Source organism: Narcine bancroftii, chromosome 6 (genome assembly GCF_036971445.1).
Source record: "Narcine bancroftii isolate sNarBan1 chromosome 6, sNarBan1.hap1, whole genome shotgun sequence".
In the NCBI taxonomy this organism is placed as follows: Eukaryota; Metazoa; Chordata; class Chondrichthyes; order Torpediniformes; family Narcinidae; genus Narcine; species Narcine bancroftii.
The window spans coordinates 166,086,919-166,099,139 of NC_091474.1; the positions used below are offsets into that span (position 1 = coordinate 166,086,919).

Here is a 12,221-nt window from a genome sequence, read left to right on the forward strand (position 1 = left end):
GTTTTGTAGGGCTTTTGTATACTGTCAATGAGCCAAAGGATATAAAGCTCACTGGTTCTGCAGGAGGAGTTGCTGAGCCATCAAATGAACTTGTCTTTAATGTTGAGGATGGGTCTGTGAAGATGATGTTTTCCCCCCTAGAAGGTGTATCCACCATCTTTGTCTTTTATATATAAAAAAAATAGAAATGCTGGATACACACAGCAGGTTGTTTGTCAGAGCCTTGTGCTTTAAACTGGCTGTCTCCTGTTTTGTCTTGACGATGTTAGGAAGTCTGAATTCTTTGGCTATGATAAATGATGGCACATCCTCTCTACTATGCCATAATGATTTCTCTTTCAACATGTTTGTTGTGGTAATTTAAAAAAAATTTCTTGCACTATGAGTCATATCAATAACATCCACAAATGATCGTCATCAATATATACATAGTGACATTTCTTCTTTTCCCCCCTTTCATCCCTCTCCCTTCCCCACCCCCCTTCAAAAATCAATAAATAATAAAACACATAAAACAAAGAAAAAAAGTTGTATCGTCCGCTTTCACATATCTAAATCTTAGTGTGCTCATAATGATGTGGTTTTAAGAGATGGAGGTTTGTGGTCGGCATTCTCCCAAATTTGTTGTAGTAATTGAACATCAATTTTGTTTCAAAGCCAATAAAAAGTCTTGGTCATAAATGCTATGGACTGGTCAGAATATTTATATTCTGATGCACTCAGTTTGTAAATTTTTGTAATTGATGGCTACTTTTTTTTAATTGAAGGATGCAGTTGTGGAAAAGTATCAAGACTTCTTCACATAAATATTGTAGCAGCAGCAAAAAAAAATCAATGCTGAATGTTTTCTGTAGTTCTGTGAATGTTGAGAGCAGATCGAGATAGAATGAGGTAATACAAAAGGGGAGGTAACCTCTTAACATACAAATGGTTGGATCATTGAAAAAATCAGGTTGAAGGGGGAAACATTTTGGAACAGAAGGCAAGAAGGGTCCAAATGTATTAACCTGAGCTGACCAATAAGGATGATCATCTATCACTGTCAGACTCCGATGGGAGGAGAGGCAGCAGAACTGCTCACTGGCTGGCTGACAGTGGTGCAGGCAGCCTGCAGGCACATTTGCATATGCTTAGAGTGGAGGGAGAGGGGAAAAAGAAAGATGGCACAGATTGTAGACTGTTGAATGAATGCTCTGAGTGCCAGACACCTTCACAAGTAATGTCAGCTGCTGTTGTATGGTTTTAAAAACAGGAAACAATCCTTTGAGTGCCATGACTATTTTACACCTTTGCTAGATATGAATATGGTAATGTATTCTGTTGAACAATATAATAGAGCTACAAAATAGATATCCCGCTTAACTACCTGGCATCATTAATTTGACTTGAGAGTTAGAGCCATGGTTTCTGATGATGATGAATCACCTCTTGCCCTTCTCTCAGTACACTTGTGAGCACTAGTGATGTGGGCGAATTGCTAGTGTTGCAGCTTACGAAGTCATTGATTGCATAAAGAAGCTTTGAGATTTCAGATGTGGCTACTGCCAGCTGATAATTCATTTCTACTTTACACTGCAGTCCCACTGGAGTTGAAATTAATGATGTATGAAGCATTGTCAGCTGTAACATGCATGATGACCTTGCCAGTATGCCTCACCACATTCGAGGCTGTAGACTTACTGGTAGAATTGCTGTACCATTAGTCTTATGTGGCCAAATAATAGACATACCTGGTCTTGTGTGGTTTTGTGAAAATTAGAATTATAAACACAGGTGTGCACCGTTTAACGTCCAATCGGGAAATGTCCGTAGTCTTATAAAGTTATAACGGAGTTCAGTCAGAAATCCCGATAGAAGACGAGAACCAGATGTAGTGGACATAACCGGAACTGAAGAAGAGGCAAGGGAAAAGGAAACTATAGAAGGAGAAGAAGAACAGGTGTAGGAGAGGTTCATTGGTAAAGGGTTAGCCAAATTCTTTGCAGACCTTAACAACTTGCTGAAGAGTGCTGAAGAGTTGGACTCAAACACTGAACATTTTACACTGATAAAGAGAAATGCTCACACAGTGTTTGCTGTATATAAAGAAATTTATGAAGAAAAGAAAAAGCAAACTAGGCAAACAACACCTGACATATTCCTGAAGAAGCCAACACCTTCCCAAGAATAGCCTCAGCCAGGTCCTTCAGGCATTACAGAGTGACAGTTCATCAATGGAGGTTATTTGACCGGAAACTCTTCCAGTGGAAGATTGAGGAATTTGAGAACAAATGATGTGATGTGGATGATCCTGATCCTCTTTCTTTAATTGTGTGTTAATATAGGCCAGTGGTTCCCAACCTTTTACTTTCCACCCACATACCACTTTAAGTATTCCCTATGCCATGTGTTCTGTGATTAATAAGGGATTGCTTAAGGTGGTATGTGGGTGGAAAGAAAAATTTGAAAACCATTATTTTAATCATTCCAAATTGATACGTTATATGCACAGTTTCATAACTCCAAAGGAAATGAGCCAATGACAATTTTTCTCAAGCAGAATATTTCAGTAATAATTGGGTCTAGAGCAGTGATTCTCAACTTTTACTTCCTACTCACATACAACCTTAAGCAATCACTTACTAATCACAGAACACTTATACCATAGGGAATACTTAAAGTGGTATGTGAGTGGAAAGTAAAAGGTTGGGAACCACTGATATAGGCTAAGAAAGTGTTTACATAAAAGTTTAAAAAGTGATTTAAAAATGTATCGCAAATTCAGTATCCCATATAGTTTTGCTAAGTATATACAGTAATGTGGTGTTTGCACAATGTCTATTTCACATAATGCCCAATTTCACAGAACGTATCGTGGACTTTAAGTGGTGCATGCCTGTAGTTGAGTAGCATGTGATGGATTATATCATATTTTATATTGTATATAGATAAATTTTTGAAGGAGATGTATTGTGGGGTTAGAGTTAGGTCACAAACACTTCATAAAACAGATCTCATTTAAAATGCAAGAGCTTTGCTGAAAGTGAGTTATGCAGGCACCGAGAGCCTTTGCAAAGACAATAAAATAGAGACTGCCAGGTGTAAATGAATTCTTGTTTTGAAAACAGCAGATGAACAAACTCAGAAGTTTGGGTCCAGTGCTGCAATCTTTTTAGTTGCTGTTGGTTGTTCTAAGAAGGTCATGTGGTTTTGCAAGAAGAGAGAGAGGAAACCAATCAGGCTTTCTCTAAGAGAGAGAGAGAGAGAGAGAGAACTAGTTTCTGCAGTCATGGCAAGCTGGCAGTTTGTTGAAACCCCATTTTGAAGACGGGTTGTGAGTTCTGAGTTCAACCTGTTGAAAACCCTTGTGGTCCATACAAGAGGAAATGGCTGGCTAGTGTGTTTCACCTGAAATAAGTGAAACAAAAGGAACCCTATGATGACCTGCAGAAGAAGAGATTATCATTTGGGAAAACCCTGAAGGGGCAAGTTTCTTCAGCAAGACATTGAAGTGGCTGATCGGAGGGAATCAGTTTGTGGTGTACAACAAGCAACAGATCTCTCTCTGAAACCAACAAGAAATTACCTTTTGTATGGACCACAAGGGTTTTCAACAGGTTGAACTCAGAACTCACAACCTGTCTTCAAAATGATATGCCAAATCTCATCAGGCTTCTTAAATGTTGCTTCTCACAGTTGCTTTGATGTGCTGGCTGCAGGAGAGGTCCTCTGATATGTGGACCTCGGAACTCAAAGGTTCTAATCCTTTCCACTTGCCCTGTCAATGAAGACAGGTGCATACTTCCCCTTCCTAGAGTCTGTAATAAGCTGCTTGGTCTTTTTGATGTTGAGATCAAAGTTGTTCTGGCATCACACAACCAGATTCTTCATCTCCATCCTATATTCTGACTATTCAGACTCATCATTTCCCATTACAGGTAGTCCCCGACTTACGACCATAATGGGGACCAAGGGATTGGTTGTAACTCTGGTTGGTCGTAAATCGGGGAATGGGGACCTTGGGCTGCTGCAAGGAATGGAGACTTTGGGCTGTCACGGGGACTGTGAATTTTGGGCTGCCACCAGGAGCAGGGACCTCTGTATATAGTACTTTTAATACAAAAATTGCACTTGTATAGTAGTTTTAATAAAGATTTTAAAAAAAATTGGTTGTGTGTGCGGGTGGATGTAACGTGCGTCGGTCAGCAGTTGAGGACTACCTGTATATAGCCAACAATGGTGACGTTAGCAATTTTATAGATTGCTTTGAAGTAGAAAAAGGAGTCAAAATAATTGGTTTCTAAAAAGGTAAAGTTTTAATGCTGGTAGAGGACAAGTTTGGTGTGTAATTAGTCTTTTGGTAGCATCCATTTTCTTGGTAAACCCAAAATGGTAGCTGGAAGAAATGATGAAGATGAATTCAAATTTAAAATTAAAAAAAATTTAAAGGTAAAAATTGAGTTGGAGGAGTACCTCAAAAGGTGGTTATTTTGACGGATAAGTTACCTGTTCTGCAGTGAATAGATGGATGAAACTTGAGGAAGGAATTGTAACAATCATCTAATCTCTATACATCTGGGAGTATTGCCAAAGGACTTATGAATAGTAAATACTAGTCTTGTTCTGAAACGAATGCAAGGACAAATCTGACAACTATGAAATGCAATTAACCAGAGGTGAGCATGATTTTAAAAAAAACTAATCAAGCAAAACATAAATAGACACTTAGGTCAGCATAAATCAAGATTTAAGAATCCAGATTCTTTTCTTGTCATGAAATATTACATTACATTTGTAGACGGCACTGTTAGTGTAGCGAGTAGCGCAATGCTGTTACAGCACCAGCGATTGGGACCAGGTTCAAATTCCGTGCTGTCTAATGAGTTTGTACGTTCTCCCTGTGTCTGCATGGGTTTTCCCTGCAGGCTCCAGTTTCTTCCCACTGTTTGAAATGTTCCGGGGGTTGTAGGTTAGTTGGGAGTAATTGGGTGGTACAGGCTCATGGGCTGAAATGGCCTGTTATCATGTTGTATGTCAAATTTCAAAAATTAAAAAAATACACAAAATTTCCTTTGCTGACTAAGAGTTGCCATTAGTATTTCCTACTTTCCTTTACAGTAAGAGAAAGAGAAGCAAAAGAGAGTCCTTTCAGAGTCATCGAGTATCTGTGGATCATCTCCTGCTCTCCTGTAGCCTCTGTAGCTGCACAGACACCTGTTCTATCCATTGGCAACTGACCTCCAGATCCAAACGTCTGAAACAATCAGGAAGCCTTCAGCGCCCAAGGTTCTTCGGGAACCCTCATGCCCTCAGTACCCTCTCAAATTCTAGCTCAAATACCTGGTTCTCATGAGCCAGTCTCCAGCAACCTGCAGTCTTTGTGGGTCCTTTGACCATGTTACCATCAGCCGACATCCTGTGTGGGTCCTTTAGCTGCTTGATAAAATGCTGATTTGATGTCAAGAGCAGCAACTCTCCTTTGTTTGCAATTTAGCTCTTTTGAACATGTTTGGAGTAAGACTGTAATGAGGTCCTCTTGCTGGTCGAAACATCTCCTATGCTTCTTAATGGTTGTGGGGGGGGGGTGGGGTGTGGTTCTTCCCATTTTTAGTCCCTTGCTATAGTCCTCTGCTCACCAAAATCTGCAACAAATTTGATAATGACACAAAATATTTACACTGGAACTGACTGGATGGCTAATACAAGAACTGCAACAGACTCCATTGGCTGTTCTGCAATGTTGTGTCTATTCCATAATATTCTTTTTAATGTAACCATGTTGCTTTAAGGAAGGCACATTGTTTGCATGCTGTAAAATGCAAATGTACATCACATGAAGTGCCTCAGGTACTGACGGTAACTTAAATACATGATAAACTTTAGCTTGTGGTGTCTTGTTTTACAGTTTTCTGTTTCCTTCCTTAATCTCTAACTGGAATTGCAACACATTTCAGTCTACAGGAATAGAGATGTTATTGCCATGACATCATTCATACTTCATTGATCAGTGAATTTCCATTGAGATAACCATCAAATACTCAACTTACAGTGGAAGTATTTTTATTCACTGAAGCAATGCTAGCTTCAAAGGCTGAATCAGCATTTATTGCCCTTTAATTGTCCTTGCCATGTGGAGAGCTGCTCTCTTCAATGGGTGCTTGAGGTGAGAGTATATCCACAATAATATTGCAGAGAGAGTTCCAGGATTTTGACTGAGCAACAATGAAGGAAGTACCATATGCTTTATTTATTGTGGGGGGGGGGGGGTGGGGGGAACTATGATATCCTTCAAGATCAGGATTATGTGTGACTTGGAGGGCAAATTCCAGGTGGTGGTATTCCATATTTTTATCTTTCTAGCTGGTTAAGATCATGTGTTTAGAAGATGCTACCCACAGAATTTTAGTGAGTTTCTGCAGTGAATCTTGTAGATGGTGCAATCTGCTGCTTTTGGTGGTGGAGTGAATGATTGTACCTAACAAGTGGGCTTCTATGTCATGTGTGGTGTCGAGCTTCTTGAGTGTTGATGCTGCACTTATCAGGCAAGTGGAGAGTATTCCATTATACTCCTCACTTAAGTTTCTAGATAGTAGACAACCTTTTAGAGAGTTGTGAGTGAGTTATTCACTGCAGATTCCTTACCTCTAACTTGTAGCCACATGGTGTATATAGCTATATCAGTTCAGTTTCTGGTCAATTGTAACATCAAGGATGTTGATAGTGAGGGATTCAGTGATACTGTCGAGGTATTGCTGCATTTGGATGTGGGCTGGTTCATTATCTTAGGAGTTACAAATGTTTCTGAACTGTGCAGTCAACAGCAAACATCCCTGCTTTTGATTTAATAACTGAAGAAAAGTCATTGGTAAAAGTCAATGGTAAATAGCTGGGTGAAGGACCCAACCTGGGCAACACTACATAGATGACTTGTGGCTGAGATGATTCAGCTTCAACTACCATTTTATTTTGCTCTGGGTTATTCCCTCTGATTTCCATCGACTCCAGTTGAGCTAGGGCTCCTTGATAAAATGCTGATTTGATGTCAAGAGCAGCAACTCTCCTTTGTTTGGAATTTAGCTCTTTTGAACATGTTTGGAGTAAGGCTGTAATGAGGAAAGATGCTGAGTGACTTTGGAAGAGCCCAAACTGGACTTCTGTGAGGAGGTTGTGCTTAGCAAGTACCATTAATTATCCATTGAACATTGAAATCAAACTTCCTCTAAATGTATACGCAAAGACTAAGACAACGATTTTTAATCTTTTAAAGATGGACACTGGTGGATCGTCTGGAAATCGCACAGAAGACGTAATTTTTTTCTTTGAAGGCTTGTTTCTTTACAAACCATGGATCTGTAAGCAATGCCAATGTTGGGCATCTTAGTCAGTGAGCAGTTCTTCATGTGTTGGAGAACTATTTATGTACAGAGTTAAGCTCTGTATGATTCTTGGTCATTTTCAACTTTACCTGAGTCATAAATAAAAGGAATCTGTTTAAGATCCTCTAGGATTTCAGCATCTGAGAAAAGTATGGTTGTCACCTCTGGCTAGAAGCGTTTCTTGATCAAGTGACATCCCAATCGCCAATCTGGTCACATAACGATTGTTCTGTTTGCAAAAATTGTGTTGCGCTCTCTAGTTCATCCTTGTGTTCTTAAAAATACTTCCAGTTGAAGAAGCTTCTTTTTTATTCTTTTCAGTGGGAATTCTTGTATTCTGTTACAAGTCGTGACGGTCATTACATTTTGTTTTTTGGTGCCTTATTGTAGGTATATGGGTAAGTAGTGACTACGATAGCTCGAGTGACTTGTGATCTTTTGAGGTAATCGAAGGTGCTTAAAAGTCTATGTCTTTTTATTGCCCATGTATTATCTAATTTTATCTGGCTTCATGGATAATAATTGGACTTGGTTTTTCTGTCACTTCCAAATCAATGCAACTGGGTCTAGTGGAAATAAAAAAAAAAATTAAATATATTGTCAGAGTACAACCCTGAGATTCTTTTTCTTGCGGGCCAGGCAGAATTTCTAATTACCAGTAACCATAAACTGTACTCAGAGAGAAATGTAAACAAAAGAAAGAAATTTAAACAATCTACAAATACTGAAAATAAATATTTCTTAATAAATAGCTAGCAAAGTAAGAGTTCCTAAATTAGTCTCTTATTGAGTCTCTGGTTTAGGAATCTGATGGTTAATTGGTAGCAACTATTCCTGAACCTGGATGTATGAATCCTGTGGCACCTGCACCTCTTTCCTTATGGCAGCAGCGAGAACCAAGCCTGCCTTGGGTGGTGTAGATCCTTGAAAATTGTTGCTGCCCTCCATCGGCAGCATTCCTTGTAAATATTCCCGATGCTGGGGAGAATTTTGCCTATGATATACTGGGCTGTGTTCCCTACCTTTTTCAGGTCGTTCTGCTCCAAGGTGTTGGTGCCCCTATATCAGGCTGTGATGCAGCCAGTCAGCACACTGTCCACTACACATTTGTAGAAGTTTGCCAAGGATTCTGATGACATACCGAATCTGCAAGGAAGTCGAGGTACCGATGTGCTTTTTTTCATGATGGCATAAGTATGATGGGTCCTGAAAAGTACTCTGAGATAATGAGACAAGTAATTTAAATGTGCTTATTCTCTCCACCTCTGATCCTCCATTGATCACTGGATTGTACACCTCTGGTGGTTTTCCTTTTCTAAAGCCTACAATCAACAGTGACATTGAGTGAAAGGTTGTGAGTACACCATTCAGCCCCTTTTCAATCTTCCTATATGGTGATTTATTTCCCCCATTTTATACAACCCACTACGGTGGTATTGTCAGTAAATTTGTATATGGTGATGTTGTCATACTGAGCCACAGAGTCATAGGTGTTAAACGAGAAGACCAAAGTGTGAAGTGTGCAACTCTGTGGTGCTCCTATGCTGATGGAGATTGTGGAACAGATGCTCTTGCCAGTCTGCCCTGATTTGGGGTCTGGATGTGAGGAAATCCAGGATACAATTGCACAGTGGGGTACTGAGACCCAAGTTTTAGAATTTGCTGATTAGTTTTGAGGGGATGATGGGTGTTGAATTTTGTACAGTAGTCAATGAAGGGCATCCTGATGTATTTGTCTTTGCTATCCAGATGTTTCAGGCTTTTGTGTAGAATCAGTGAGATGGCATCTGTTGTAGACCTGTTGCTGCAGTAGGCACATTGGCATGGATCCATATTGCTGCTCAGACAGGAGCTAATATGTTTCAAGATCAGCCTTTCAAAGCACTTCAGCATTGTGGATGTGAGTGCCACTGGTTGGTAATCATTCAGGTAGGTTACCATATATTTCTTGGGCACTGGTACGATTGAAACAGGTGGGTACCTTGCCCTGCCAGACTGAGATGTTAAAGATATCTGTCAGTACACTAGCCAGTTGGCCTAGTTTTCAGTACTTAGCCAGGTACTCTGTCCAGACAGGACACGTCCCTTGGATTCACTCTTCTGAGGGCTGCACGCATGTCATCTTTGGAATCTGAAAGTACAGGATCATCAGAAGATGTGGGGATCCGCAGTGTTCTTCCTTTTTCTGATCAAATTGGGCATTGAGCTTATCTGGGAGTGAAGCTTTGCTGTCACCTATTGCACTGGATTTGGCTTTGTAGCAGGTTATGTCATTTAGGCTCTGCCACAGCAGTCGGGGTACCCTTATTGTTTCCTTTCTTGTCTGGAATCTCCATTTTGCCTGGTAGAAGGCTTTCCATAACATTTGTGCAGTGTTCTTGATTTCAGGTCTTAAATGCTTGTGATCTAGCTCTCAGCAGGTCAGAATGAATCAGAATTTATTGTCATGAACATGTGAAACAAAATTTGTTGTTTTGCAGCAGCGTCATTGTGCATCAATGTGAATATACTATTGAAAAGAAAAGTAAGGTTCTGTCTGTGGTTCATTGTTCATTCAGAAAACACGGAGGAGAGGAAGAATCTGTTTTTGCACCATTGGCTCGTCTTCAGACTCCTGTACTTCCTGGTGGCAATGTGGGAAGAGGGCATGGCCTGGGTGGTGATGGTCCTTGATGATAGAAGCTGCTTTCTTGAGACACTGACTTTAACGTCTTTAATGGAGTGAAGATGAATGCCCATGATTGCTCTGGCTGAGTTCCCAATTCTCTGGCACTTCAAAACCAGTCAGAATGCTCTCCACTGTACATGGGTAGAAATTTTCAAGAGTCTTTGGTGACGTACTAAATCTCAACTTCTAACGAAGTTAATACTGGTGAAACTTCTTCATGACTGCATCAGTTTGAAGGCCCCAGGATAGGTCTTTGCAGATGTTAACTTTCAGGAATTTGAAGTTCTTTACCCTTTCACTGCTGCCCCTTGATGAGAACTGGTTTGTGTTCTCCTGGTTTCCCCTTCCTGAAGTCCACAATCAGTTCCTCAGTTTTGATAATGATGGGTGCAAGGTTGTTGATGGGGCACCACTCAACCTGCTGATTTATCTCACTCCTGTACACCTGCTCATTGCTGTCTGTGATTCTGCTGACAACCATGGTGTCATTGGCAAATTTGTAGATGGCATCTGCATTATGCCTAGTTACACAATCATAGGTGTAGAGAGAGTAGAGCAGTGGGCTAAGCACATATCCTTGAGGTGTGCTTAAGGAAACATTACTGTTCTCCATTACTGGTCTTCAGAGGAGGTGCAGAGGCCAGGGTATTGACACTTGCTGATCAGTACTGAGGGGATAATACTGTTGAAAGCTGAGCTATAATCGATGAAAAGCCTCATGTGTTGCTGCTGTCTTGGTGATCCAGGGCTGAGTAAAGAGCCAGTGAGATTGCACCTGCCGTGGAGCAATTGTGACAGTAGGATAATTGCAATGGGTGCAGGTTTTTCCTTGGGTACGAGTTAAATGTGGCCATGAACAACCTCTCAAAGGATTTTATTACAGTAGATGTGAACGCTACTGGGCGATAGTCATCGAGGGAGCTCACTCTGCTCTGCTATCCCCCTACTCCTCTTGCTACTCTATCCCATCTCTCCCACTGAGCTCCCCTCTTCTTCCCAACCCCCTAACTCTTAGACCTTCTCTTCTCACTACTTCTCTCCAGTGACCCCCCACAACCCGCTTTCCCCCCCTATGACTTCCCCCACCCACCAACTTCATCCTCCAACACCCCTGCCTCCACTCTCTGACCTCCCCAACCCCCCACCTTCCATCTCTACCTTCCAACCTCCTCTATCTTCCTTCTCTACTCTATGACCTCCCTAACCCTCCACCACACTGATTCTCGCTGTTTGGTCTTTAACATCCACTCTGATCTTCCCTGCTCTGAGTCAGAATGCTAAGTTCTCTGTAGAGGCCTTATCTTCATCCCCCTCTGCCACACATTAATGAGTTCTGTGCACACCACAATGCTGAAATTTTCTTCTGTCACCTCCGTCTCCAGGCCTAGTTCTGCAACTGTGTCTCTCGATCACCTTCCCCCCACCCCACGCAAGACCCCTTCTCCCGCTTTAAGCCTTCTTCCTCCTCTTGGACCCCTTATCCTGGGCAGCCGCCTGCTCTGGATCTTTTTTATTTCCAATTGCTGCCAAAGCATCGACTTCACAACTCTCCTCTCTAATTCTCATCTGCCTTCCGCTCTCTCTGCAACAATCCCAACCTCACCAGCAAACCTGCAAACAAGGGCGGTGCTGTGGTGGTCTATCTTGCTGAGGCCATACGAAGCTTTTAGACATTCTTCTTGCCACTTCCACAGGACTCCACAACAGATCATCAAGCCAATGTCTCCAACCTTGTCATCTACCTCCCATGACCTCCATCCTTATTGTCTCCCATCCCCACACTGCCCAGCTCTACCTTTTACCCAAGATGCATGAACTTAACCATCTGGGTAGACCTATTGTTTCTGCTTGCTCTTGCCCCACAAAATTAGTTTAGTTTTACCTTGACTCTATCTTTTCTCCCATGGTCCAATCTGCGATATCTCACATGCCCTCTATCTCTTCATTGATTCTACCACCACCTTCCTCTACCTGGCAGAACTTGTTCTCACTTGAAACAACTTCTCCTTTGACTCATCTCACTTCCTTCAAATCATTTGTACCTGTATCCGGCCATACCTGATGAAGGGCTCTAGCCTAAATGTTGGTTATGTATCTTTATCTTTGCTACAGAAAGTAAACTGTTAGACCTGCTGAGTTTCCCCAGCATCATGTTTTTACTTCAACCACAGTTTCTGCAGAGTTTTGTATTTTACTAA

General features: G+C 41.3%; 1 protein-coding gene across 7 annotated transcripts in view; it reads left to right on the plus strand.

Annotated features, from left to right (window-relative positions):
• The window catches only part of msraa (methionine sulfoxide reductase Aa), a 328,025-nt gene that overhangs the window by 67,394 nt on the left and 248,410 nt on the right, over positions 1-12,221 (plus strand). The window contains exon 1 of one of the 7 annotated variants that reach the window (XM_069886613.1): positions 8,387-8,517. The exons of the other annotated variants lie outside the window; for them this stretch is intronic. The gene's annotated coding sequence lies outside the window, so the exon portion shown is untranslated. Of the gene's footprint in view, positions 1-8,386; positions 8,518-12,221 lie in introns of those variants that run through there. 7 annotated transcript variants of the gene reach the window in all.